At 38.0% G+C, this 6,000-nt stretch overlaps 1 protein-coding gene across 4 annotated transcripts in view; it reads left to right on the plus strand.

Moving 5' to 3' along the window:
• C5H4orf50 (chromosome 5 C4orf50 homolog) overlaps positions 1–4,834 on the plus strand; it is an 83,068-nt gene extending 78,234 nt beyond the window's left edge. For all 4 annotated transcript variants that reach the window (XR_012580497.1, XR_012580496.1, XM_026792613.2 and 1 more), the window contains one exon: positions 1,508–4,834. The gene's annotated coding sequence lies outside the window, so the exon portion shown is untranslated. The remainder of the gene's footprint in view (positions 1–1,507) is intronic.
• Positions 4,835–6,000: the final 1,166 nt, after the last annotated feature.

Below are 6,000 nucleotides of genomic sequence, written 5' to 3' on the forward strand. Positions count from 1 at the left end.
CTAAGTCATACTTCTCTTTGTAATGTTAATTAGAAATTAAAAAGTACCTGATGTCCTGAAAAATCCTTGGAAGGTGTGGATAGCAAAGGCTGCAAGTGTGTTCTGTTGAGTGTTGTTTTGATTGCACTTAGGCTACAAAGACATTAATCAAAAAGAAGGTAATCTGTGGAGACGCTAGTAGTGTTCCCTTTCTCTGCCTGGAGATAAGCATGAACTGCAATGGATTTTTTTTGTTTGCAGTATAGCCTGGACTTTCCTAAATGATGCAAAGAGAAGGAATTCCAAATCAAATTTTGCTTGGAGGCACCTACAGCAGAAGCAGAACTAATGTATGATGTCTTAGGAAGGCTGCAGAAAGCTTCTGGTGTTGTTTTGAATGAAAAGCAAGTCTGAATATTTACCAGTTTCTGATCCAGGATGGAGAGCTGAACTAGGGAGTATGCAAGGGCTCTAAATGCCTCTCATCACTCAGAATCATTGATGTCCTCCTGCCCAGCTGACACTCTCCTGGATCAGTGACTGACTCTTGCATATCTCACTGGTTTTATGTCCTACAATAATCAATCCAGCTGCTTCTCCAAAAACAATGTCTTCCCCTTTATTACTTTGCCTTGCTCCTCAGAATTTTTCTTCATTTCTGTTCTTCATGCTTGGAAAAATCTTTCCACCCTGAAGTATAAGCCATGAAGGCTCTTTTCTTTCCTGATTTTTAATTTTTCTCTTTTGAGGGGCATGTTGGTGACTGGGATGCATTTCAGTATTGACAGTTAATTACCAGCCCTTTATTACAATAATAATTGCAATATAATATTTTTAACAAAATTCTCTATGCTATTATCATCTCCTGTACTCCTGATGTACTAATATGTGTGTTTCTCCAGTACGTATCAAGTTTTAGCCAGAGTTAAGTTTGCAGGCAGTGCATCACTGGTGATGTTTAACACTAATAATGGCAGCTTCACTGGAAATTGTAAAGCCTGAGAAAATGTTTTGTAGGCTTTGAAATTTAATATCTGAGGAAGGATGCAAATTTTGATTATTTCTCTGAGAAGAGTCATAGAAACAGGACTTACTTGGAAAGTTGGATTTGTGATGGCTGTTACCCCATGAGTTGAGCTTTATCCATGATACTTCTGTAGATTCCTGCCAAGTGGGTTGTGGTTGGGAAGATGGCAGGGAATGTTTATTTCCATATTGATGAATGGAATTTTGTCTTGTGGACAAGAAGGACTAGCAAAAGAGAAAGGCATGGAATGTGCTTTTCCCCTAATCAGTAAATCATGGGAGAATGTCTCAACATGTTTTGAATAGTTCAGTTTCTACAATATGCTGCCATTATGCTGTGTTTGTATGGAAGCACCTGGGCACACTGTTTCCCAAATGCTTTATTTTCACCTTGGATGAATAACACACACAATTCCCTAAATTGTGAAAATACAGATACTTACCTTATGTTTTTGTCTTTTTTTCCCTTCCTTTTCTATTTCTCCTCCTTCCTCTTGTACAGGGAAGAATGTTTCAGTCACACAGAAGAAGCAGTAGACCTCTGAAGGATGGATAAAATGTGGTTTGGCCTGAAGGTGACTGCAGCTGCTCCGTTATGGGAAAAAGTGAGAAGTTGCCCTAAGTTGCCATCTGCACCATTTCAGCCACCTGCTGTAGTGGAAGCTGGCCATGCACACCAGCCTAAAGTGTGGTTTGAATCTGAGTTTTGTTTTGTTTTCTAGGGATCTCAGCATTTGCATTTTAAAGCAATTACCAAGCGCAATCTCCATTTTCATGGGTCTGCTTATGTGGATATGCAGTATCTTCAGCTTTGTGTGGCTTTGAGCATTCCTGAAAGAGCCTTTGATCTGACTTGGGATGTTTAGTATATCTGAGAATGTGGTACTTGAGGGTACAAACTGTTTAGCAAATGAGACAGAATGGCATTTTTTACAAGGCTAAGTTGGAATTGGGAATGATCTTCGTGTGTGCTGAGAGGCACTTGGAACATCAAAGTGCTCTGTCCTGATACTCTGAGTATTTCAACCACATGAATAGACCACACTGAATTTAACTTTCAGATAAAACACTTGCAGGCACACATGCTTCTCCTGAAAGAGGCCCTTTTGTGCACTCTGGTTGGCAGCAGCACGTATGACACAAACACATTTTGCAGCCGTGCTGCCCAGTACAGATTACACACCACAACCCCCACTCTTCACCTCTGGGAGCCCTTTGGGAAGGCCAGGAGATGTGAGTGCAGGCACCAGAGCTGTGCCTGAGGAGTCCAGGGGGTGCCTCCATCCATTCTGTGACTAGAGGCACAGAGCACTATTGAGACCGTGGCAATACTTGTGGTGACCTGAACGGCAGCAGCTGCTCTCAAACTCTTACATTGGGATGCACTTTCAGTTTTGAAAACTGTTTTATGTCTTGTATTTCTCTTTTGCTTTTTTAACATTGAGCTAGCTGCTAGGATGTGCTGTCTTTACAATGTGTAGTTGCCCAGTAATTACAGATATCCTCTGAAAAGTAGGAGAAGAATAAACCATGGAATCCCAAATCAGATTAATGTAATGTGCATTTCTAGATTACAATTAGTAACAAGATGACATGTTGTCATGGTAACATGTGAAGCTTAACTGCAAGTTCCTAAAATAAAGCAATGACATATGTGTAGGTTTCTATCCATTTGCATACTATCCACATGAAAACATACATAATTTCTACAACACTCAGGCAATTAAACCCTACTTCTTTCTTCTGAATTAAGTGTTGAACTAAAATATCAGGCCTCTTTCCTAGTATTTATGCAAAATCTCCCACTATCAATTATAAATGTTTATGATGAAGTCATCCATTTTGTAACATCTTAAGCTTTCTGCCTTTTGGTTTCATTTTAGAACAATTAGAGTAAGGAATGTAGAGCATGCTTCACTCTTTGTGGTTTGTACCACATTGTTCTTGAAATTCTACTGCCTCCTCATACAAAAATAGTCCAAACAATATAGGAAAAGTCTGCTTATTAATTACATTGATAGACCAGCGGATGTGTTTCATGTGGCTGAGGATTGGGAAGTAAAAGCCCAACTTTACCTCAAAGCACTGGAAGAAAGCAGTAAACTTTTCATGTGAGATTTCTAGCTAAGACAGAAAGCCTAGATATTATTTTCTAGTTGCCTTATAGTGAGAAGTGTTGTTGTCTACTTGTTAGTGAGTCTGAGTTTCTTTCACTAAGCAGAAGTTAACTTGTTTAACGCGCTGTCTATGGTAGAGTTACCAGGACATGCTTTACATGTATTTTCATTTCATGGTAAACCTTCAGAGAATGAAAAATTGGGTGCTTTGTTCTGATTGCTTTCTATGCACAACATTGTTTTGGCCAAATTCTTTAGTCAAAATTAAGATGCTGCTAGGTTCTATGAGTAAATGCAATCTCCTTCTGTCACCCTAATTAGACAAGATGGGCAATGTTACATGGAAAATATGGTTTCTTTGGCAGTTCACTTATTTATGTATACTTTACTGTACAGACCATTGGAGGATATTGAAAATACAGATTACAGGTTGCTCCTTAAGCGACCTTTAAATCCCAAATTCTGTTCTTCACACCACTATGGTTGGCAAATGCTGCAAGTACAATGATTTACTCTGGCGTGATAATCACGTTATATTCAGAATAATGCAGTTGCTGGGAAGTGTGTCACATACACAGCAGAGTTCCCAGGATAAGCTGCCTGCTAAAGCATGGCTGATGTTTGTCCTTGTGGCCTTTTGAAAAGTGGGAACTGATTTTTGTGTTTCATAAATCTACCTGTATTTCTCACTTGCAGATGAAGGTTTTTAATATTTGAATTTACTGTGGTTATGGGGTGGAGGGAGGGACATGTGCAGACTGGGTTTTGCCACTAATCCTTTGGAAATCCTTTAGTGCCTTAAGGAGGCAGAGGGGTAACAGGCCCTAGGATTACAGAAACTTGTTCAAACCTCTTTCCTGCTTTAGAAGAAATCCTTTAAAATATATTGTGCCTTTGGCTCTAAATATATTTGCATTAGAAATCAGTAGCCATGGGATTATGGACAGGAATTTCTGCCCCTGTAGAAATGTTAGGAAAGAGAGTATACTATTTCTTGTATAGGATATAATCTAAAAATATAGCTAACTTAAATTCTACAGTTGGGATCCATACTAGGAAAGTTGCAAGTTGCAGTTAAAGGCAGGAAAGAAAGAGGAAAAAAAAAGAGAAAGTTTAAATATACTGGACTAAATGCTTGTATCATTTACTGGCAAATTTCCACAGGGTTTCTTGGGACCAAGATTTCATGCTTGCTTCTACTTGGCTTAAGAAATTCTCAGATGTGGTAGATATGTGGGTATCATGTTCTCTTTAATGTTGTAGGAGAGGAAAAGAAAGATTAGTAGTTTTGGACACCTGCCTTGATTTGGAGTTGCTGGGATCTGTGGTATAAATCTTTGTTCACTATTGTTTCTCTGTGTAACGTGGACTCTTGCTTTGGGAATATGAATATGCAAATGTAAATTCCAATGTGAGAGGTTCCTGTGCAGTGTGCCAACCGATGCCAAACAACTACATTTCTCTACTCTCTGAACTGTGGTCTTTTTCAAAAAGAGGGAAAATGTAACTAACAGATGAAAGCCACTCCAGTGCCAAAAAAGCCTGCATGAGGCAATTCATGTACCACTCACTGATGGTCCTAAGCAGCTCTTAGGAAAAGCTGAATAAGCTTTTAACTCATGAGTGAATTTTATCTTCTAGGAATTAAGAGCAATTTATTGGTACAGAGCTAAATTAAAAAAAAAAAAAAAAAAAGAAAAAAAAAAAAAGAAGGCCTGAAAATCAGACTGGTGGTGGTCTTCTGTTTTGCTCCCTGTGATGACAAGCAAGTTTAAAACAATTTGTAAATAGTTAAAAGAAAATAATTATGTGGCTCACAGTATGTAAGACAAGGCCCAGCATGAAACAGATTTTTACAGCTTATTTATAACTTTACACTTCTGTCTTTTGTTTGGAACTTGAAAAAGGAAACCATGTAAATTAAATAAGGAGTGAAGACTTACTGCACATATTTATTGACTGAAACAAAAGTATCTCCCCACCTCCTGAGGTATTTATAATCTAAATCTGGGATGAATAATGTACGGAGATCTTGCCTTTTGAGCTCTAGTGCTGTACAACTGTTTAACACTTTTGCACAGCCAACAGAGGAGTGGTAACCAGAAGTCATGAAGAGCAGTTGTTAGGGCCACAAATTTGGATTTGAAGAGGTACCAAAGAATGCACAAAAAAGCTGGGATTTATGTTGTGACACTTATTAAGCAGGTGTAGCAGTTAGACTGGGGAGGGAGGGGTGTTTGTAAATAAATGCAAAAAGTTTAAACTCTGACTCATGACCACCCTGTCACTGAGTGTCATATTAGTTCTGGCTATCTGAGAAGCTTCAATAGTATAAAAGAGGCCACTCATATTTTAACTGTTTCATTAAAGCCTTCTGGATAACTCTTCAGCAAAGATTTCCACTCTAAGACATTTGCCATTGATATCAACTGTACATATGTATTAATACTCAGTGTAACTAGGAAGATACAGAATTGTAATGAAGTCACAAAGTCTACTTGATGATCGCAGATTTGTAACTCTCACAAATTATGTAAGATATGTTGACATTTTATCTTGTTAACAAGATGTATTTTTCTATGTTAGCTAAATGTATAATTTGTATAATTTTGTATATTAAATGTATGCATATTTTAAATTAAAAACATTATAATTTTATTATTTTAACTTTAAAATGGTGACAGAGCTTCTGAAATACAGTTTTATATACAACTGTATCCATGGGTAGCAACCCAGGAAGTCTCAGTTTTGAGGAAGGGGCCACCTGATCTTTTAACAGGGTAAGGAAATTGTTACACCCATGCTCTTGCTCCTTTTGGTGGAGGAGCTGCCATTCAGCTTCTGCTGAGTTAGTGGAATTAATATGAGTTGGCAGAAT

This window comes from Zonotrichia albicollis, chromosome 5, assembly GCF_047830755.1.
Source record: "Zonotrichia albicollis isolate bZonAlb1 chromosome 5, bZonAlb1.hap1, whole genome shotgun sequence".
NCBI lineage: Eukaryota > Metazoa > Chordata > Aves > Passeriformes > Passerellidae > Zonotrichia > Zonotrichia albicollis.